The 23536-nt window shown below is 43.4% G+C and overlaps 1 protein-coding gene across 4 annotated transcripts in view; it reads right to left on the bottom strand.

Annotated features, from left to right (window-relative positions):
• Positions 1-20120, bottom strand: part of LOC115524279 (interleukin 1 receptor accessory protein) — a 136332-nt gene extending 116212 nt beyond the window's left edge. For 2 of the 4 annotated variants that reach the window (XR_003971997.1, XM_030330697.1), the window contains exon 1: positions 19944-20120. The gene's annotated coding sequence lies outside the window, so the exon portion shown is untranslated. The remainder of the gene's footprint in view (positions 1-19943) is intronic. The other 2 variants (XM_030330699.1, XM_030330700.2) reach the window with 2 other exon arrangements.
• Between the last annotated feature and the right edge of the window lie 3416 nt (positions 20121-23536).

Below are 23536 nucleotides of genomic sequence, written 5' to 3'. Positions count from 1 at the left end.
ACGTGTAAAGTGAGGGAACTGAATCTAAAGATCTCTAAGCTTCCTCATGGTTATGATTCATGTTTCTAGTCAGGTCTTAGCAAATAAAAATGAGACAAATAGGGGAAATCCCAATAGCATGTAGTATGCAATACAGACAAAGTTTCATATATTTGCAACAAGGGCTTGTTGCAACAAAGGCGTTCTGAGCCCTGTTTGAAATAGAGGCCTTCTTTTCCTAAGCCCTATCCTCCACTTCGCTGCTTTTTTTTTTTTTTAATTCTCTCCCTCTTTCTATCTTCTTATCTAGATGACCTTAAGAAAATCAGAAAGGGCCTCAGAAGCCCAATTATATTATTTGGACACTATTTGGGAGCCAGAAGCTCAGGAAGGAGCAGTGACTTTCCTGAGGTCAACAGCTTGCTTGTGAAAAATGTGGGATCACTTTTGATTCCCAGGTGAGACTTTCCTCTGATGAAGCCATGCTGCCTCCCAACTCTGAAAAACTACCAGAAACTATAACTGTCCCCTAAAAATAACACACCATTTATATCCCAGGCAAAAGTCATGTCTAAACAGGCAACAGGCCTGTGTCAAAGGAAGACAGCTCCTCGGGCCCAGGGGCAAGGAGCCAGCTGCCTGGAGAAGCTAAAGCCGCTGCTCTCTTCCCACGACTCCGTGAAGATTTATGGTGTACACAGGGAATTCTGGCCAAACCACCTCCAGGCAGTGTTGGACCAGATCCCTAAAGGAGTCCCTGCAGCTATGAAGCTTTTAACATGTTTATCTGCGGGGGCCCCCTGACAGCTGTGAGTTCCTGAAGCTTCCCTGTAAGGAACAAGACCATACTTTGAGATATCCAAACGTGAGAGATTTGAGCCAAACATCCTTAGCTGTAACATTTCATTAAAAAAAAAAAAAAAAAAAAAAGTTGAACTGGGTTGGGGATTGGTAAAGTCTTTGTAAATCCTGAGGGGAAAGAGCTCTGTATTTAGTGTGAATTCTTACATGCAGCACTGGCCCGGTGTGACCGCTGCTCATTTTGGTAACTCTCTTTTTATTCTTTTAAATTAAAGCGGTTAATCAGCTGCTGGGCGCTTTCTATCACTGCAACGCTCCTTCCTTCCAGAACCCAGGCAGTGTCTCAATTCTGACATTCAATCAAAGGATTACCATTTTTGAACAGCACAGCTTTCAGATTAGTAGTAAGCCAATTAAAAAAAAAAAAAAAGAACAAGAAAGAAAGAAAGAAAATAGACAAAAAAAATAAATAAATAAAAAAATAAAAAGAGAGAGAGCTTTGCACTCCTGATACCCTGGCCTGCAAGCCGCTAGCCTTTGAAACGGCAAGAAGAAACTGCTCTCAAAGACACTTTCTCAGACGCTGCCAAGTGCAGAGGGACTATTTCTCAGGGGAAGCTTGTCTGGGCTGATTCGCACTTGTTTCAGGGTGTGTCCCCATCCCCTCCGAGAGGTCTGCCCTGGGCAAGACCGCATTCATCAGTCATTTAGAAAAATTAAAAAAAAAAAAAAAAAACAAAAAAACAAATCCAGAGCTGGCAGCCAGTGGGAGGTTTTCTACACGGATGTGCACTCCCACGTGCTCCAGTCACAGACATGACCGGGCTGGTGAGAGGGCCCGACGGATCCGTGCCAGGCCCAGACACAAGTCCTCCATTCTGACACGGAGCACTGCCAAGCGGGAAGGAACCACATCCTTCCTCATCCTAAGGCCCCTTCCTAAATTGAGCAGTTGTTCCACGGGGAAGGCACAGGGGGGAGGGAGGAGGCGACATCACTAGTTGGTGTTCATTGTAACAAGGGGAAACCTTTATTCGCGATATGAAGTTTCTAAGTGAATTCGCCACGCGATCTCAACGCCGGAAAGGCCCTCAAATATCATTTTGACTCGGACATTTTCCAATATTCAAATATCCCTCTGACATCCTTGCCAAGCGGATGTGCAGTCCCTCTTTAAATATATCTAAGGATGGCGAACTCATTACCAAGTTACTTTTCCTATGGCCCGAACTGTAATAAGTGTCAACTTATGTTGCGCTGGACTCTGATCCCCTGGAATCTGTACCTCCTTGTCCCGGTTGAGGTCTCTGGCATCATGTCAGAAGCCTCCCTCTGTCTTCCACAGACACCTGAGGGCATTCAGCTCGGTGGTTCTGGTATTTGGAAGTAGCATTGCCTTATCTCCACAGACCTCACTTTCCAAAATGGGAGACCAGGGCTTTTACCAAGCACTTGTTTCCTTACTTGCTTCTCTAACCCTCAAATGTAAGAAAAGGATATTGAGGAAATGAAAAGATCGCTAAAACAGGAAAAACTAGCATCAATTGATCAAGGCACCTCCTATGCTACCCAGACTTAAAAGGGAATTGAAAAAGGAGAAAAGGAAGCAATATGACCGGTGGGTTAGCTCACCCATGTTGGGTTTCTAGGGAATTATCAGACCGATCAGTGTTGTAACTAAACATCTGTCACAAGATTCTCATGTGCCCCTAGGCAAACTGGATGGGGCCACGGGACAGAGGGTATGCCTTGGCAGAGTGAAGCAAAGAGCAAAGTTTCACCAGGACTTTGGAGTCTCACAGACTAGACTCACATCCTCTATAGCTATGTGAGTTTCTCAACCACACTGAGTCTCCATTTCCTCATTGGTGGATAGGTCAGTAAAGCAACTCATGAAATCAGGTATGAAGATGATGTGAGATAATATTATAAAGCACCTGACACATAGTAAACACTCAGATTTCTCAGCTATTATGTTTTATTGTTATTACCAGAAGTCTAGCCTTCAATTCTCCCAAATTTTTCCCGACCCAGCGTAGCAATGCAGAAAGCAGAAAACCCATATATCTGGTGGGGTGAAATGAGGCCAATTCTCACGTGGCAGAACCAAAGCAAGAGAAACAGCATCACAGTGGAAAGTACACTGTAACAGAGCTTGGAGGACCAATAACAAGGGCACCTGGGTGGCTCAGTCTGTTGAGCATCTGACTTCAGCTCAGGTCATGATCTCACGGTTCCTGAGTTCAAGCCCCACATTGGGCTCTCTGCTGTCAGCACAGAGCCCACTTTGGATCTTCTGTCCCCGCCCCCTTGCCCCTCCTCCATTCACACTTGATCTCTCTCTCTCTCTCAAAAATAAACACTTAAAAAATTAAAAAGAAGACCAATTACAGAGTTTTGGCTAACTCTAAGCAAGACACATCCCACTCTGTCCTATTTGCAAAGCCAGGGGTTTAGCTTTTTTGACCCTAACATGCTAGTATTCTCAGAGAACCATTACAAGTCTTCTGTGTAAAGACAGCGAGGAAGGCTTGATTTCCATAAGCCTCCTCCCTCTCCCCTGAGTGATGTCTCTACATGCAACCGTAAAAATTCCACACACCGTGAAGCACAGAACGTGAAGTTGTCACCCCAATTTGATATTCCTTAAGGATCCCTCTAAGAGGACACAACACTTCAGGGGAGCACTGAATGGAGGTTATAGATTTTGTACTCACTTGCTATTCGCTGTTGCAATCGCAGGAGACAAAGCATTAGGTGTGTTTGTTTTAAATAAGTCAAGACAAGTGAATGAGCTCTGCCATGTTTCAACAAGTGGGAAGCCAGGAGAGATGTTTTATACACATTCAGGAATATGTGCTTGGAAACGCTGACAGGAAAGATTTACAGAATGACCTCATTCAAAGATGTACGGATCTCCTGGGGAGATCCTGGGTACCTACTCAGGTGTGCTTTTGTAAAGAAGGCCTTCCTCTTTACTCTGTAGTGTTCTGTGCTTTGGTAGAAGGCAGTAAAAAGCCTGCCAGGGGGTGAATGAGGAATCAGACAGCTGCCACTATAACACTGGGGTTACAAAGAGCCTACCCTCTGGGTAGAGCAAGACCTTGCAAGTAATGAAGTCCAGAAACTGTGGGCAGATTTAGAACAGGGACACAGAAGAACCAGAGATGTGCCCCACAAAGATCATCGGGCAGTGGTGCATAGTGTGAAACAGAAGGATGAGCCACAGAAAGGTATCCACTGGATCTATGGACGTGCAGTGAGTACCCTTGAATCAAGGGCTAAGTGGTTACTTGATCCTTACCACAATCTCTGAGCTTCAGTTGCCTCACTGAAGCCAATTCAGACCAAACTGACCTTGGGGAGTCATCGTCAAAGCAAACGAGGTAAGGGACACATAAGCAATTTGCAAATTGTTAAGCATGTGGACAAACATAAGAAAGTACTCCTATCACTACTCAGTAAAGCCAAAAAGCATTATGTTACTGAATTAAATAAGCAATATTTATTTTTATAGGCTCTTCCTCCCAAAATGATACTGACATGCTTACATAAGCCAATTTCATTTCAGTCAACGTTCCAATTACCTATACACTTCTTCTTGCTTTTCACATACTGAAGGCAGAATCATCAGGGAATTTTTAAAGAACCAGTTACCAATATATGTCAGAAGGACATTACAGTCAACATATTAGCCATAGGTCAAGTCACGTTGGCTTGCAATTGTACACTAATATTTTTAGTTCCTGGGATGGTCCTGAACAATCACTTACAATGATTCTAAGTCACTTTCCCAAGTGAAAATAAAGGAATGCAATCGTTTTTGCCTGGACCATTATAATAGAATGTTCATTATTCCCTTCCTAAGTTCCAGTGCTATAACACCGAATACCAGATCTGTCTAAAATACAGATCTGATAATGATCCTCCCTTGCTCAAGAATATTCAGCACTTCTCCTTGTCTTACAGGTTTAAGTGCAAATTCCTCAACAGAGTATTTAAGGTCCTCAACAATATGGCTTTGGCTCACCTTTTTTAAATACGATCTTCAATGACCCTGGTGCTTGAATATCATCTCCCGCTCAAACTGGGCTCTCCCCAAGCAAGGCACCAGCTTCCCCCCCCCCTCACTTTATGTTTTCATTTTCCTTTATCTGGAGTATCATTTGTGGTTTTTAACTGTCAGCTTAGGTCAGCTGGAATTATGTTTTCTGGAATCCCCTTCTCTGCATGGTTCTTAGATAGGGGTAGCCACAGGGAAATGCACACGAGATTTGGAAGGGACGTGTAGCAGTATCCATTGCTTTGTGAGGGCCTGTCTAGGCTCCTAGGTACTACTGACTCTCACATACATAACTGCTGATCTGGTGGCTGATCTAAGAGGGGGCAGCAGCCATACCCAATGTACCTTCAACGTCTCCAGTCCAAGGCCAGGCAGATGTGGAGCTCTGTGGCTAAGACCCCCAGCTCCTTCTGCAGGCCATTCACATTGGCCAGGTTAGGTACAGAGAGATAGTCAAGGGTTGTCCAGGTTTCTCTCTTCCCCATCACATCCAGCTTTTCTTCCTGACTGCCTGCCTACCACAGACAGAAGTAGTCTTCTACAGTCTTCTTCGCCACCTCCTTCTCATCTCCCACTGTTCCCTTTTGAGGCTTTAATTGTCCAGCTTCCCCCCCCCCACAATTTTAGGTACCATCCTTATAATAAATCCCACATTCCATATCATTCACCCGTATCATTTATTCTCCCTGGTTGGACCCAAACTCATACACTAATATTTTTACACTCCCCACTAATCTATGTCCAAAACCTGCCCATTGATTCAAGAATCACTTCAAACACCACCTCCTCATAAATCCTTTCCTGAGTGACACAGGTGTCTTTTTAAAACACTAAAAGGGGACTATTACTCAGCCATCAAAATGAATGAAATCTTGCCATTTGCAACCACATGGATGAAACTGGAATGTATTATGCTAAGCGAAGTCAGTCAGAGAAAGACAAATACCATATAATTTTACTCATATGTGGAAATTAGGAAACAAAACAGATGAACATACGGGAAGCAAAAAGAGAGAGAGAAACAAACCCTAAGAGACTCTTAATGATAGAGAACAAACTGAGGGTTACTGGAGGGGAGGTGGGCAGGGGATGGGCTAAATGGGTGATGGGTATTAAGAGGGGCACTTGGGATGAGCACTGGGTGTTGTATGTAAGTGATGAAACACTAAATTCCACTCCTGAAACCAATATTACACCATATGCTAGCTAACTAGAATTTAAATAAAAATTTGGGGAAAAAACACGAAAAGGTCTTTCCATATATCTTTTAGTTATCTTACATACTCTTACACTCTTCCAAATGTTGTACAAGTTGTATTGCAAACCTCTGTGAGCATCTTATCTTTCAAAATGATCCATAAATTCTTGTTCTTCAGGGGTTGTGTTTGTGTAACGATATTTTAATCTCCATATCTCACTAGTGACTTGCCTACAGAAGCTTCTCAGGAAACATCCCAAAGAGTAAATGAATTATCCATGCTACCACTCCCTTTTTAATATCACAGGTAACTAAAACTCAGTGCTACAGTATATGGTATAGCCTCACTTACATGCAGACTATTCTGGGGCCACTTTATTCTTTCCATCCCCTTCCCTTAGAGAAGAGCCTGTCTCATTCGAATCCAACCCTGTATATTTTTATCGTACACACGGCTCTAACAAAACTCGTCAGCCTGCTCCCTAGTCTCTAGTAAAGCGGAAACAGCTAATTATATGGGGAATGGAGAGAAAGCTGCTAGAGGAAGACATGCTGAAAGTAAGAAAAAAAATAGCAGACAATGGAAGAGAGGACAGAAATTTATGAAAATCAGATTACATAAATTTAAAAGTATACCAGTCTAGGGCCACTTATTACATGGGTACATGGTCTCATCTCAATAAATTTTAAAGGAATTACAGTCCACTCCAATAAGCTGTCCTGAATCACCAAGATTAAGTAATGCCACCTATCTTAGAATAATCTCCTTCTGAAATTATTTTTAAAACAAAAATTTTACAAGAAAGTTACAGGTGGCTCAGTCAGTTGAACATCTGACTCTTCATTTCAGTTCAGGTCATGACCCAGGGTCAGGGGATAGAGCCCCGTTGTCTGGCTCCATGTTGAGCATAAAGCCTGCTTCAGATTCTCTCTCTCTCTCTCTCTCTCTCTCTCTCTCTCTCTCCCCCTTCCTCAGCTCATGTGCCTTCTCTCTAAAAAATAAAAAAAAAGTTACATATTGATATCTTACTATTTAAAAAAAAAAATCCCACAGCACCTCCCATTCTCAGGAAAAGAAAAAGCTTTTTATTTTTTTTAAATTTTTTAATATTTACTTTTGAGAGATAGAGAGAGAGAGAGAATGACAGAGTGCAAGCAGGGAAGGGGCAGAGAGAGAGGGAGACACGGAATCTGAAGTGGGCTCCAGGCTCGGAGCTGTCAGCACAGAGCCCGACACAGGGCTCAAACTCGTGAACCATGAGATCATGACCTGAGCCGAAGTTGGGCGCTCAACCAACTGGGCCACCCAGGTGCCCCCCAAAAAGTTTATTTTTATTTTTATTTTTATTTTGTCATGCATTCATTCAACTAATATATAGTGAGGGCCAACCAAGACTCAGGAACTGTTCTCATGCTTGTGTGTATGTGTGTGTATTGTGTGTATGGACCTTTCCTCCAAGGAAATCATCAAACTTGGGCCATGTGAGATGATAAATTTACACCTTTTAAATATCTCATAAAAAAAAAGGTCATTGTAAGTCAGCACCCTATTGGTTTCTTACAAAGATGCAAGCAAATGCAATCAACCAAAGAGGACTGAGTTCATTGCTACTAGTTTCTTCCAGGGCAAAATAAACTGTCAACTAGAATGAAGCTTCTTGCCTTCCCAACACAACCTTTGCCTCATTTCTCTGCCAAACATCTTTTCACTGCAGGGAAGATCCCTGGAGACACCAAAGGTGCTGCAACCCTGCACAATTTGCTTTGGAAGAAAAACATGGCAAAACACAGGTAAGAAATATTTGATTTTATCATCACCGCCTCCCCAGTACATATATGGAGGCAACTATAACACCCTTTAGTTTTATCCCCTGGCTTAAAACTAAAACTTATAATTTACATAAGGTAGCAATAGGATTGGATTAGATAATGAAAATAAAGCATTCAGCACAGCTTCTGGTACACAAGAAACATTGCATCAATATTAGTGTGATGATTAGCAAGAGGTCCTAAACTTGCAGCAAGCTCTGTAAATTAGCCTCATTAAGGGTTATCTAGGGTAAAATTTGAGTCTTCTCCTGCTTTCCCTTTGCCACCCAGAATGTTCTGGAGTCATCACGGGAATGTAAAATAACTTCCCAGCAAGCCAGGTCCGGCTGGGCAGAAGGATGTGCAGGGTGAGAAGTACTGTCTACAGGTATGTCAGATGTCTGGAAGAGAGAGAGACAGGGCAGTCCTACAGCATCTTGGCTCCCATATCATTCCCCAGGACTGGCCCTTCTACCTGCAGGAGTTTTCTGCTGAGGGCAAGGTACCAGAATGGGTCCTAGAACAAAATTAGTATCACTGATTATAGGATTGGATCATTGGCTCTGAGTTTTGAAGGAAGTTAGTAAAATAAGCACAAGTGAAAAACTGCCTGAGTATGTAAGTGTAAGCATGTTTGGGGAGGTTATTTTAGTTCAAAAAAATAATAAAAATAGCTCAAATGGACTGAGCACTAATTATGTTCCAGGCACTGTGCTAAGCACTTTGTGTACATACTTAATCCTAACAACGATTTTATTCTTGTGCCAACAACGCAGATGAGGACACAGGTTTAAAGATGTTAAGTAAATTTACTATATCCCAGAGGTAGTGAGTAGCATTACCCTGCACAGATTGTCTCATTCTAAAACCCACTTTTCTTTATCACTATGCTAATGAAACAATACAACTTGAAGAATAGGTCACGTATTCATTCACTGATTCAATACATTTATTGAACTATTCCTCATATTCTCATTGACCTATTCCTCATCCCACCATAAAGTGGGACAAACAGAGATGAATAAAATATTCAGGGTCACTTCCAATCAAAATGCAGGACGGTATAGTGGCTCAGCTTGCCCAAGTTCAGATACTAGCTCTACGACTGACTGTGATCTTGATCCTCAGTTTTCTCTTCCTCAATGAAAAGTAATAGAGAATCAAGTCATTCTGTGGTTTCAACAAGCTAATGTTCGTAAAGCACTTAAAAGGTGCCTGGCATATGTTTTCAAGCTATTTTTAGTTTATATTATTAAAGGCATGTATGAGACTCCATATGCATATGTAGGTGAAGAGTTCATGAAGGAATTTTATTTCTGGAAGAGTTGGGCACCATCTAAATGTGTAGATCCAGAAAGAAGAAACTGATATTACGTGGAATTAAATTTGCCTTTCATACGCTTCCTCCTCAATACAGCAGATTTCCGAAACTGGTATTGAAAATCTTAAAAGGAAATAGCTCTGGGTGCAGTGTTTTGGGGGACTGCTTACATAAAACACCTACACAAGAACTGTAAAATTTCCAGCTGAATTGAACTGAGCAGCAGTGCCTACATTTCCATCCATTACTTACTGCATGTGGAAATAAGAATATCATTTGAGAAAAAGCAAAGGAATCTGATTTTGCCTATTTTACGTGTGTGTGTGTGTGTGTGTGTTGAGACATTCTAATGGGGGTTTGTCTGTTTGTTTGGAGACATTCTAATAGGAAAGTCCATGAATGACACATCAATGAAACTGAACGGTCTCTCTCCTCTGTTCATAGGGGATCAGAAGAGTTTAACTCCTCATCTAATAAATAAATTCTTCCATTTTCCTTCACTCTCTGGGGCTCCAAATATGTCAAACCTGGTCACTATCCTCCTTCAATCCTTTCAGTGACTTTCCTTCTGCATTTTGCATAAAATCCCAACTCCCGCCCACCGCCTGAAAGGGTGATGTAGCCCCAGCTTATATTGCGACCTTATTTCCAGCCCCTCTTCCCCTCTCACCTGGCCTCTGCCCTCTCAGCCATGATTTCAGACCAGCCTGGCTCCTTCTCAGGCATTTTCCTTAGCTCAAATGTCGCCTTCTCAGAGGTGTCATCCCTGACGACCCTATTTAAAACTGTCCCTCCTCCACATCCCTTTAGTGCTGCTGTCATTGTTTCATCTCAGTTCCTTGTTTCTTGCCCTGAAATCATTTGTATTTCTTCTGTCTGCTTGTCTGTTATCTGTTCACTTATATTGTTCTTCTGTCTCTCTCCCTCCTAACAAGGAATTACCTCAACATCTCTGCTTCCCAAAGCAATTTTTGACTGTGTATGTTTACATATGTATACATGTACATAAATGTATATATGTGCATAAACATATATGTGTGTACGTGTGTGTATGCGTGTGTGCATAAACGCATATGTGTACGTGTGCACGTGCATAAACACATATGTGTTCATATGTGTGCATGTGCATAAACATGTGTGTGCACATGTGTATATAAACATGTGTGTGCGTGCATGTGCATAAGCATGCGTGTGAATGCATGCATGTGCATAAACATATATGTGTGCCTATGCACACGTGCATAAACATATATGTGAGTGTGTGTACGTGTGCATGAATGTGCATAAACATATATGTGTGTATGTGTGTGTACAAAACAAGTTTTTTATTTCAATATTACATACATGATTTGTTTTCTTGTTCAGTTCCATTTCTTTCTTTCTACCCCTTGAGGACAAACAATTATACTAACACCTATCTGTGCATGTATTTATTCATCATTTACTCAGGATTAAGTAGTTGCTATTTGCCAGGCACTGTTCATGGCATACAGCAGACAGCGGGGTCTCTGCCCTTGAGGATGTTACATTCTAGTGGGGGTGAACTAAACAATAAACAATAGACAGACTAAATTAATTAAATAAATCACATGTGGGAGCTGAGAAAAGTGGCAACTGCTATGGAAAAAGGAAAAGCGGGCAGAGTGGGTAAGTCAGATGAGCAATGGCATGGGTGGAGATGGGAAGCAGGATGAGGGGTGATTTTATGTAAAGCAATCAAATAGGCTTCTTGGAGCAGATATTTGAGCAAAAGCTTCAAGGGGATGGGGGAGTTAGCTACGTGGTTATCTGAGAGACTGGGTCAGAGAGGAAACAGAATGCAAACTATACAGGGTCTTACAAGGCAGTTTTAAGACTGGCTCACACACCGAGTGAAATAATGTGTGCTTACTTGTGCCAGCTACTGCCTGGGGAACTTCATTTGTACTAACTGATTTAGTCATCACAACAACCCAATGAGTTATGTGCCATGTTAATCTCATTTCACACGGAGAAGTTAAGTAATTTGCCCAGGATTACACAAATGGAGCCAGAATATGAACCTATGTAAGTCTCCAAACCCCTACGATATATTGCCTCTCAGCATAGAAAATTCTGATCCAGTGATTCTCAGACTTCGGTGCAAAGGCCCTTGATACCTGCTTCTTTAACAAGCTATCTGTATGATTCAGATGTAGATGGTCCAGGTATCACAATTTTCACCAGTCAAATTCCTCCTCCACAGGAAAACTTTCCAGATAGTTTAAGGTAAATATCACATTCACTTCCTATACTTACCATCCCCTTTGTCAAATTGGGAAAAATTTCCTTAGACAAGCAGAAGCATCTACTCAACATACCCACCCTCTCCATCAGAGTTTCATGTGAATTTCATCACATGGGTGAGGGTTTGGGGTAAATAGCAGCGCTGAATGGGGAGAGGGATGAGTATTTACTGTGGGACCTATGGGTGCCAGTCTAGGGACTTGATACATTTCATCTTGCTTTAACCTCTGTAATATATATAAGTATATAAAGACAGGTACAGATACAGATATTGATGTGTATCTATCTAGGAGATAGCCAGAGTATGCTAATTTCCATTTCACAGATGAGGAAACCAAGTCTACACAGGCTGAGCAAGCAATATCTGGGGTTCAACGACTCTAAAACCAGCCAACTTTTCACTACCCATTCTAATCATTCACTCCCCAACCCCTGCCATTGTTTCATTCTGTAATTGGAAACCGAAGTCCAAGCTTCCAGAAAAGTGCTATTTAGTGTGTATTTCCACTCTCCAGCATCCATCATTTCTGTAAGTTGAAAAAACTCCTATATTTATTCAATGAGAGCCAAGCTTCTTCCATGGGCACTAAATTAGCTCAAAAGAATAAAGCAGAAAATATGCACTCATAATGCTAAAATTCAAATGAAAGCCAAATATTTTATCTCTTTATTTCTTTGTAGAAGATTATGGTGATTAATGGTGATACAGAGCTTGCGTTATATAAAAAAAGGCTCTCTTTTCATTTCCCAAACAGCAAATGTCAATGTGCATAACCCAGCCATCTCTTTTCTCTTCCCACCCCCAAACCTGCATCCTGAGGGGAAAACAGTGTGTAGGTCATGGGAATGTGGCAGAATCCCATCCTGAAGGACATGGAAGGTGTCTTTATGGATCTGACTCCCAGTGCAACACTCAGTTGTGAGTCTCACTGAGGACAAGGAGGCTGCTGGGTGTCTGGGATTTAGGGTGCTCCACATGCCATGGCGTGTGGGTGCCTCTGTGGCAAGAAGAGGGTTGTTCTTCTCTTGGCTTTTCATGGTATCTTCTAAGTCATTACTCTACAGGCACAGACTCATAGAACACCGTACCTTAGAGAGCAGCTTGTCCACATTTCTCATTTTAGAAGTGGGAAAAAGGACACTGAGAAGGAAAAGCAATTAACCAGTAGTGGGTTGGACTGTTGGACTGAATCATTAAAGGGAAAAAATACATATAACTTGGAGTTAGAAAGCTGAGGTCCAAGTCCCAGCGCCACTAGTCACTAGCTATGTGGCTTCAGCAAATATTTAGCCTCTCAGACTCAGGATGAAAAATGTTGTTGCTTTAATTACCTCAAATTATTGTAAAAAAAAATATATGTGTGTGTGTGTGTGTGTGTGTGTGTGTGTGTGGGTGTGGGTGTGGGTGTGGGTGTGGGTGTATATACGATAACATTCATTCTGAGGGCTTTTACAGTTCTATATAAACAAAAACTATTATTGTTTGAACCTAAGTATTATACTTCCTACTCCAATATCAATTTGGGCATGCAGTTGAATATCATTGCAGATGTTAATCATATTAGATGTTAAAATCCCCATGCACCAGGCTCTTAACAAGTGTTATGGCATATGAATGACACCTATCAAAAGCCTGATGAAAGGGTTTTAGTATCCCTTCTTACAGATGATGAAAATAAAGCAGAGACAGACCAAATAACCAAACGCAGGGAAGCTGGTCTGGTTCTAGAGCTCACAAATGTTACATGGCCAAAATTTTAGGTTACCATAGCATCTAACCATAGCTGGCTTAAAGAACTGTGTTATCTATGAAAAGAACACTTTCAGATAGCAGTGTTTATAAAATGACTGGTTCTCTTTTCTGTTGTCTTTAGCATTTATTGGAAAAGGAGGAAACCAGTGTAATCATGAGGACTTATGTGCCAGACAGGTAGAAACCACAGGCATCTCCTGGATATAAACTAGATATAAAAAGTCACCAGTCTTTATCCAAATTATATCAAATAATAGCTGGACGGATGCATATTCTTCATTGCTTTTAGAAATCTTGAGATCAGAGTTCACTGCAGCTGCCTGCTTCCCTGGAAACTTCCTACTTTCTTTTGGTTAATTAATTCATGACAGTTGACACTGGCCTTGCTGTCAATATATGCAAGCGAGCACTTCCTTCCCTTCCCTCTGTTTGCAGCAAAACACCCTTTATCATTAGAATAAAAAATGTCCTTTTCCATCATTGAGCCAGTGATGTCCAACTTTCTTTCTTTCTTTCTTCCTTCCTTCCTTCCTTCCTTCCTTCCTTCCTTCCTTCCTTTCTTTAATTTTAGAGAGGGAGGAAGAAAGCGTGAGTGAGGAAGAAGGGCAGAGGAAGGAGAGGGAGAGGAACGGAGGGAGAGGGAGAGAGACAGAGAGAGAGAGAGAGAGAGAGAGAGAGAGAGAATCCCAAGAAGGTTCCACACTCAGTGTGGAGCCCAAGGTGGGGCTCAATCCCATGACCCTGGGATCACGACTTGAGCTGAAATCCAGAGTCAGATGCTCAACTGACTGAGCAACCCCAGTGCCCCAATGTCCAGACTTCTTAGACTCTGTGATTCCTTAGCATTTTTCCAATTTTCTGTGACCATAAACTTAAAGGAATTAAAAGTTACCTTGTTAGTCCGTAGAGATGGCCTTTGAGATACTTAGAAACATAATAAAGCATGAGAAAACTAGGAAACGTATTCTGGGCTTACTTGACACAGTATGAAACCATCATTCACTTAACTCTGTTCCTTTTATATACAAGGCACTGTGCTACGTGTCTCAGCTGCTTAGGTGCTAATCAGGGAGTTGGACAAGAACACAAAGGGACAAATTACTGGCTCAGAGTACAAACAAATAACTAAAATCACAGTAGAGATAGGAAGAAGATGGTAAAGCATTTAAAGGGGTCCATGGACCAGGAAGGAGCAAGAAAGGATTCAAGCAGCATTGTAGGAAGGACAGAGGAGGAGAGGAGATGGCTGCTGAGGTGGTATGGTGTGGGGACACAAGGAGGGGACATTCCTAGATCTAGCTATACAAGTCTTCCGATTTTATGGTTGGGGTCTAGCAAATGTGGTGGTATCATAGACCAAACGGCTTTACACTCAGGCACACACCAGTTCTAATTCTCAGTAATTGGATCACCTTGAGCAAGTCTGTAAGTGTCTCTGAGCCTCAGTTCTTCCATCTGTAAAAGGCAGACAATAATATACACCTAAGAGTTACTTTTATGCTTAAATGAAATGACAGAAGTGCATGCACCAATGAATGTTGATTTCCTTTGCCCTCCTCTGTTTGACCGGAAAATAGATCTCTCTGCATAAAACATAGGGTATTTTCTGTTTATTTCCCTTTCCCCTTCTAGCCTAGACTTTCACAAAGAGATACGGGGATGGAATTTCAGAGTTAAAGGAAACTTTAAAATAAATAAATAAATAACAACATATTGCAGAAGGAACTTAGGGATCATCCTGTACAGCTCGCTCACATTTGAGGCCCAGAGGTAGAGACTTCTCAGTCACAGCCAAGGTAATACCAGGATCAGAATGGCAGGATGGGGACAGGTGGGTAAGCAGTCCTAGCCCAGGCTCTCAGTTCTCATCCAGAGGCCACACAATTTCAGGTCTTTCTTACCCACTTAACCTCTCTGAGCCTTAGTTGCCTCCAAAAATACCCAGGATCATTGCAAGAATTGAATGAGGTAATGTCTGTAAGGCACTCAGTACAATCCATGATGGAGTTCAGTAAAGAGTAGTTATTAAATTTTGATATTCATGTTTAAAAAAATTTTTAATGTTTATTTATTTTTGAGAGAGACAAAATAGAGCATGAGTGGGGGAGGCACGGGGGGGGGGGGGAAGGAAACACAGAATCAGAAACGGGCTCCAGGCTCTGCACTGTCAGCACAGAGCCCAATGCGGGGCTCGAACCCACAAACCATGAGATCATGTCCTGAGCTGAAGTCCGACACTTAACTGACTGAGCCACCCAGGCGCCCGATTTTTAATGTTTTTAATGTTTATTTTTGAGAGAGCTAGAGAGAAAGAACAAGCAGGGGAGGGGTAGAGTGAGAGAGGGAGACACAGAATCCGAAGCAGGCTCCAAACTCCAAGGTGTCAGTGCAGAGCCCCACGCAGGGCTCAAACTCACAAACCGCAAGATCATGACCTGAGCTGAAGTCGGACGCTTAACTGACTGAGCCACCCAGGTGCCCCTTGATTTTCACATTTTAACAGACGAATACATCGAAGGAATGTATGGCAGAAGAATGAATCCGTGTTTATTAAATGCCTCCTGTGACTGAGGTGCTGAGAGAGACTCCAGCTTCTGGGCAGGCATCAGTGTCCCTGTTTCCCAACTGAAGAGATGGAGGTTCATGTCAACACTCTACCTTGCCCCCTGCACCTGTCAGGCTGCACCACTCCACACGGCTCCAACTGCCTGAGCTAGGCAGAATATAAAGTCAGGCTACAAGGAGGTATCCCCATCAGTGCGACAACCCCATCCGTGTGACGACCCCATCATTACATCCTCACTTTAAAAAAAAAAAAAAAAAAAAAAAAAAAAAAAAAAAAAAAAAACAACCAAATTTGCTCAGTTTTGAGCAAATGAGTAGCTAACCCAAATTAATCCTCCAAAATATCAGATGCCAAATGTTCTGTAACTTGCCAGTTCATTGGGGCTTTTATTTCTCCCACAGAACAATTTCCAAAATGGGCAAAGAGCACAGTAGGTGGCTCTCTTTAATATTTCACGGGCAAGGCGACAATGACTCACCAGGTCCTACATCTGTGTCACTAGCAGAAGCCTGACAAAGTTGAGCAACAAATGAAACTGTGTGTATGCTGGAGATAACCTTTATTTTATTTTTTTCTTCTGCCTCCTCCTCTGACTTCCTCCAGCTACATTCTGCTTTTCTAACAGTGCCAGGTAAGATGACGCTAACTGGGCACCTTTTGGCAAATGCAAACATATGCTTCCAAATGCCAAAAGCAAGGAGCAAAACATTTCTCCCAGAACTGCATTTGCAAGCCTGTCTGCTTGCTGCAGAGCAGAGAAACCTGATGGCCTGTGGGGAGTCTCAACGGATAAATGGCCCCATTGCCTGGGCCAGAAACAGATCTGTTCATTTTCCTACATAAGCCTGCAGCCATCAGTTTCCACAGGGAGGACTGAGGCTCCAGACCAGTGATCAGCACCCGCCAGCAGCAGTGAGTGGTCTTTTCTGCAAATGCCGCCTGCGCATGCTGTTCCCTATTCCATCCTGGACCCACAGAATTGGTGAAAGAAGTGAAGAACGCTATGGCCACTCGTGACATTTGTTCTTCAATCTTCTTACTACCCTGTGAATTAGCACAAGGATGACAGAGGGAGCAAACCATTGAGAACAGGAAGAAAAAAACGTGACATGTCTTCACAGTACTCTTCCTCCTAGGACTGGAAAGTACATTACATCAAACACAGGAGAGTAGGCAGGTTGCCTTAGAGATCGGGGCTTTCAAACTTCCTCTCCTGAAAGCTGGCCCCCCTAAACTCTACAGAGCATGTTGGCGAATTGTTCCCTCAGCAAGGAAATTTCCTCTTTGGGACAGAAAGGATACCCTGCAATCACCAGCCAAGTAAGGCCAACTTAACTGAAGTAAATTGTTAAGGAGCTCATTGAAGATGTGACAGGGTGTGACGGAAAAAGCCCTTAACTAGAAGTCACCAGGTGTGAACTGTGTATCCAGGGCTGAAACTTAAGAACCATGTGACTCTAGAAACCTCTCAACTCTCTGAGTCTCATTCAGTCTCTTTCTCAGTAAAATTGAGACCAGCTAAGAAGAGATATTGTTTAATGAGCACCTACTCACTACATCTACTTCACATTATTCTACTTAATTTTACCCTCACGCAAATCCTTGGGGTAAGCATTTTCTTTTCCATTTTAGAATTGGATAAAATGACAGCTCTAAGTGGTGAAATAAATTGCTCAGTATTACCTAGCTACACAGGTATTAGAACTGAAATTCGAATTTGGCCACAAAACCTAAGCTCCTTCCACTATTAATATGCCTGCCACGTCCTTCCCTCAGGGCTACAGCAAGTAGCAAGGAAGATCATATATATGGAATATGCCTTGGAAATTTTAAAGTTCTCTCTGCATGTGTGTATGATTTTTGTCACAGGTAATCTGGATAAGGAGAAAAGGTATAACAGGGTATTCTTTCTTTAAAGAACCAGAACCAAAAGAAGTTACCTTCCAATCTCCCTTCCATTCCCTTGTTCTGACCTTATTTTTAACATTTTCCTTTTGCCCACAAGTCACCGGTTTCTCAGGCACGCGTTCAGATGCATACTGGCCAGCTCATCACAATGCATGCACACGGAACAGACTGACGGAAGCAAGTGATCCCACCCTCTGCAAACGCTTGGTGTGGGAGGCATCTCCAGGGGCACCACCAAGTTCTTCCTTGCCCTCAAGATGTATCGCACTCCCCCCTATGCACTCATCAATACCCCACACAAACGAGAGGGACTGGGAAGCAGGTAGCTAACTACAAATGCTGAGAACTCAATTCAGACACTTACGGCATAGCCAGGAGACAGTAGTAAATAACTGTATGAAGTCAATCAGAATAAAATCAATTTTCATGAGCATGGTGAGGATATATGAGGAGGTTTTTTTCATTTTAAAATGCCAATAATTAAGGAAGACAAGAGTAGGCATTTGTAGTATTTCTGTTTAAATAAGGCAAGTTTGTGTCCACAGGGACTGAATTTTGCACCACCAGTATATAGTCCAAAAGAAACACATGAGAATTGTGTTGTTGTTTTCCTACAGTAAAAAAAAAAGAAAAGAAAAAGAAAAAAAAGAAAGAAAAAGAAAGAGAAAATGAAAAGAAAAGAAAAGAAAAGAAAAGAAAAGAAAAGAAAAGAAAAGAAAAAAACGAAAAGAAAAACCATAAAGTTGCTTGTCTGACCGAAGACAGCAGGAATACAAGGCTTAGAACAGTCTGTAACACAGATGGAACTTCCAACTTCTCCTCTTGTCTTCCTACTTTTTGTCAAATTCCAGACGCTCGTTGCCAATAAAGGATGCCACAGATCAGGGCTTCATAGACCTGAGGCTTGGCCTAACATCTAGGTGGTTTGGCATCACTGAGAAACATTCATTTTGTATTCCAAGTCAAGCATCTATGATCAAAGTTACATGGAGACAGCACTGGGAAAACACTTTTGGAGCAGTTCAAACTCCAAAAAAGTAAACACCACAACATCCCAGATTTAAAAAAAAAAAAAAAAAAAAAGTCCCTGTAAGGTGGTATGAAATCACCTTTCTGAAAATCCCCTGTCTTCATGGTTACTGTATAACAATATTTACAATAGCAGCCATCAATCTCAAACTAACCAGGTGCCATGACAGGCACTGTGCTAAACGTACTATCTGAATGATCCCATTTCGTCCTCCCCACGACCCTAAGGGCTTCTTCTGATCCTTATAATCTCCATGTTGCGGCTGGGGGGAGGGGAGGGGGGGGAGGACACACACACACACACACACACACACACACACACACACTACCAGAAGGACTGCCTGAATTGCCCGACCAAGTTCACACAGCTAACACTGGGCAGAGCTGGACTCAAAACCAGGTAAATCGTCCTCTTGAGCCCGTAGCTACCCCAGGATCTGTGAAGCCAAGCAGCGAAAGCGCTTCAAGAGGCGCGGCGGCTCTCAATTTCACAACCGGAGGTGGAGGGAAGACAGACTGGGGACGGCTCTTAAAGGAAACGGCAGAAGTTTGCTTTTATGTTCGTGATTTTTTTCTCTGTAACTCGGCTTCCTTGTTCCATGCCAGCATTCAGAAGTGCCAGGGGCCATGGCTCCGTGAAGCCAGCTACTCCTAAACGAGGGGCATCCCATCCCCTACAGGACCACCGGCCTCCCCCGGCGCTGGGAGACAGCTGCGGGTACCAACCCAAGTCATCCGCGCCCGGGCGTCCCTCCCCTCGCCACCACCTCCCCGGGCGTCTGCCAGACAACCTCGGCAGGGGCATCTTTCTGAGAAAGCAGGTCAGGGGGAGACCGAGCGAAGCTGCGAGCAGCCTTTCTCCAGGCTGTCACAGCTCCAGGCTGGGAGCGGCGTGACACACGCTGGGACACACTGCCCTCTTCTATCTTCACCGCTCACAGCAGCGCCCTGGAGAAACCCGGGCGGGGGTACGCCAGGGTGGATCCCTTGAAGGGCTGGAAGTGGGGTGCAGCAACGCGCAGCCGTCCCCAAACTGCGGTATCTAAAGCTCCACAAAGCAAATATGGGTTCGAGTCCTGGTCACGGCACTAACTAGCTGTGTGACCTATCCCAGCCGCTGCCTCGCTCTGTGCCTCAGTTTGTCCTTTTGAAAAAATAAGAGGGTGGAAGAGATGATTTCCAGGGGGGTCCTTCCACCCTGAGAGGTGGGTAGGTGATTCCTCCAAGCCCTGCAGGCAGCGAGAGACTCACCTTTCTTGGGAAGCAGCGCGGGGCACACCGAACCGGTGGGGAAGGGTGCAGGGTCGCCCAGCACTGCTGCTTTTCGGTGCGTCTGGCCAAAGAGGAGCCCGGGGACCCCGATCCGGCCAGTCTTCCCCCAATGAGCCTCTTACTTTCCGCCGCACTTTCTTTTTCCCCCTTTGGGGCTCCTCCCCCGGCGCGGCGCGATTGGCGGGCGCCGCGCTGCTCCGGCTCCACCCGCAGCCCTGGCTCGCCAGCCCGAGGCGCTCGGGGCTCCGCGGAGCTGCGGCCGCGGGGCGGCACCGACGGCAGCTCCGCCCGCGGCGAGGAGGAGCCGCGCTGGGGCCGGACTGCGGGCGGACGCCAGGCTGCGCCCGGCCTCGTCTGCGCCTAGCCCCCGCCTGGGCTGGCTCGAGCGCGCCGGCGAAGGAGAGGGTGGGTCCCGCAGCTCGGCCCGCTGCCAGGCGCACGGCCAGAATACGCCCCCACCGTGCGCAGAGATGCACTCAGGCGTTCATTGCAAGCACCCTGTCTTCACAGGCGACATCGATGCCACCCCGCCTTTTCTCCCCGGGTCTGTGTACTTAGCTATCCTGCTGCAGCAGGGCCGTGAATCAATTCAGGCCACAGGATGTGCGCGAGCCCACCAGGTGCCAAGCACCGAGTGCGACAGGAAGAAACAGACAAAATTTCGGTGTTTCCGGGGCTCTTGCTCCGCCACGAGTGGCACCCGTGGGAACAAACAACTGGTCATGAGAGCAGGACTGCATCTGTATTTTCCACTGGTGGATACCCAGTGCCTAGCACAGTGCCTGGTACCAAGTAAGCCCCGAAGACGTGTGAGTTGAATGAGTGAATGAATGAATGAATGAATGAACGAACGAACGAACGAACGAAATAAATCTCAAAAACATTACTTCCCCTTCTTTCATTCCCATTTCTCAAGGTTTCTGCCAGAGACCTCAAGTACTCTATCCCATTCTAGATGGCAGTCTGGATAATCATCCCAAGAGACTTCATGAAGATTTTCATTAAGTCAACTTCTTTGTTCAAGAACCTTCTGTTGGTGGTCCATCACGATTTCTTCCTGACTGGCGGGGCCCTGTCGTCATCACCTGTCCCCATTTCTGACACTTCCTAACAAAGGCCCTTTACCACATTGACTTGTCTCTTCACACATGCCTTGCCCGCCACCATCTCCTTGATTTTTTTTTCCTTCCACATTTAGAGTTAGCTAATTGAATCTTATGAATTTATCCAAGAAATCGGCATCCAGAGAGACAGAAGTTAAGGCAAAGGAGAAGAAGAGGGCCTGCGTGAACTATCAGGTGGAACTAGCGGGTGGCAGTCTCTGTGCATCTACCTGCAAAGATGGCCAGCAATGCAAAACCCAGACGGCGCCCATGCCTTCAAGGAGCTTAGCTCCCCAAGGCAAAATAACACTATAATGGAAGCTATAGAAGTGTCCATGTTCTTGCATTTACTGATATCATTTATGAAAATTAATTCCTGGAAACGATTATTGGTCCCTGGATACCTTTCCCAGAGTACATGCTCACAACATTGTTTCTGAACCCAAAGGCAAATAATCCAAAAGAATTTTTAAAATGACCTGTATGAAGCAAAAAGAGAACTGTTCCTTGATTTATTATTTATTCATTAAACATACTCAGGACATGGACTTTTTTTTCTGTTATAGTACCCTTATCAAGCACTTACATAGGTGCTTACAATATAGCAGGCACTTTGCTTATTTAATTCTCATGACCAATAGGGTACTACGATCATCTCCAACTTATTGATCAGATATAGGGAAGTTGTATCTTGCCCACAGCTACAAGCCTACAATGGGAGAATATAAATTGAGAACTATTGAGAACTGAGGCAGTCAGTCTTCCTGTTATTAGCCGCTCCACTGTATAGCCTCGTGTGCTTTCTAGAAGACAAGACTGTGTGCCAGGCACATGCTGGGGATTCAAAATTGAGCCACCTATAGTCCTGGACTGTGAGGGACTACTCAGCTTAATGAAGATGACACACATATAGACAAATAATCATTGCATTATATATTGAAATTTGAAGACAACATAAGTGGGAATGAAAATGAAAAAATAACTAATGCTATGTATGCACACAATAAAATAGCTGCTATCAAATTAACATATTATAAAAATATGTCTACAAAGAAAAATGCTTACAATATAATTAATAAGTTTGTGTAAAAGTCATGGAAACACATGGGCGGTAATTGAAAGAAATGTGGAAAGCGTGAATGTATTAGGATTATGAGAGTGTAAGCATACTTTTTCCTTTTTTAAATTTGTTTTAATGTAAAAAGAAAAAAATGTTAAGAACTCACATACTACGTATTCAACGAACAGTTGTCCCATGAGCGAATGAATGAATGAATGAGGCTGCAAACTCATTGGTGTCAGTACCTAACAGTGTTGGGTGTGTAGGGCATGCCCAATAAAATATTCTGAAATTGGTTGAAGTATTGGAAATGCATGACTTTCTTCTTCCCTCTGCTACTATCCCTCACCTTTTCCCTCTGATTATCTTTACTCGTATGCCTCAGAATATTGCTAGTCCCTTGAACCCAATCCAGTCAGAGTTTGGGCCCTAACACTTCGTAGTCAAGGTATCTAATGACCTCCTCTTTGCCAAATTCAGTGGTTAATTCTGTCTTCATCTTACTTGACCTATTTGCAGCATTAGATACAGTTGATCAGTTTCTCCTTCAAACTCCTTCTTACCTGACTTCTCTTTTTCCATTGATTCATCTGCTACTCCTTTCCAGACTCTTTTGTTGGTTCCTTCACCTCTTCATCATCGCTGAAGGTTAGAATGCCCCAGGGCTGATCCTTGGTGTGCTTTTGTTCCCTGCCTGGGAGATCATATCCAGGCACATAGCTTTCTCAGACATCTGTACGATAATGACCTGCAAATTTAAGTTTGCAGGCGGAACCCCAGACTGTCTTTATCCTATTGCTTCCTTTAAATGTCTTCTCTAATGTTTCATATACATTTCAAACTTTACATACTCCAAACAAACTATTTATACCACTCCCCAAACCACCTCCTCTCCCAGTTTTCCCAGACTGACAAGAAACACCATCTTTTACCCAGTTGTTCAGGCCAAAAGGTTGGATTCACCACTGATCCCTGGCTTTTTCTCATAGCTCATCTGCAAACCAGTGGCAAATTTTGTTTCCTCTACATTCAGAACACATCTCACATCTGAACACTAGTTCTCTCTTCCACCACAACCACTATAGACCAGGTCACTGTCCTCTCTCCCCTCACTGGCCCCCTGCTTAGCTGCTTGCCTCCAGGGTCTTTCCTCACACTTCAGGTGATTTATCAATGGATATCAGAATAAAAGCAGGCTAGGGATTGAGGGCAAGGACCTTGGAGCCAGACTGCCTGGTTTCTAGTTTAAATTCTATAACATATTAACATAACTGGTCAAGTTACTTAACTTCTTTGTGCCTCACTTTTATCATCTGTAAAAATATAATAATAATAATAATAATCATGTCTACATCAGAGGGTTGTTGTAAAATTTAATGAGCTAATTAGAAAAGAGATTGGCACACGGG

Source organism: Lynx canadensis, chromosome C2, assembly GCF_007474595.2.
Source record: "Lynx canadensis isolate LIC74 chromosome C2, mLynCan4.pri.v2, whole genome shotgun sequence".
NCBI classification, from domain to species: domain Eukaryota; kingdom Metazoa; phylum Chordata; class Mammalia; order Carnivora; family Felidae; genus Lynx; species Lynx canadensis.
The sequence above is the reverse complement of the archived record's forward strand: the minus strand, read 5'-3'. Positions and strand labels throughout refer to the sequence as shown.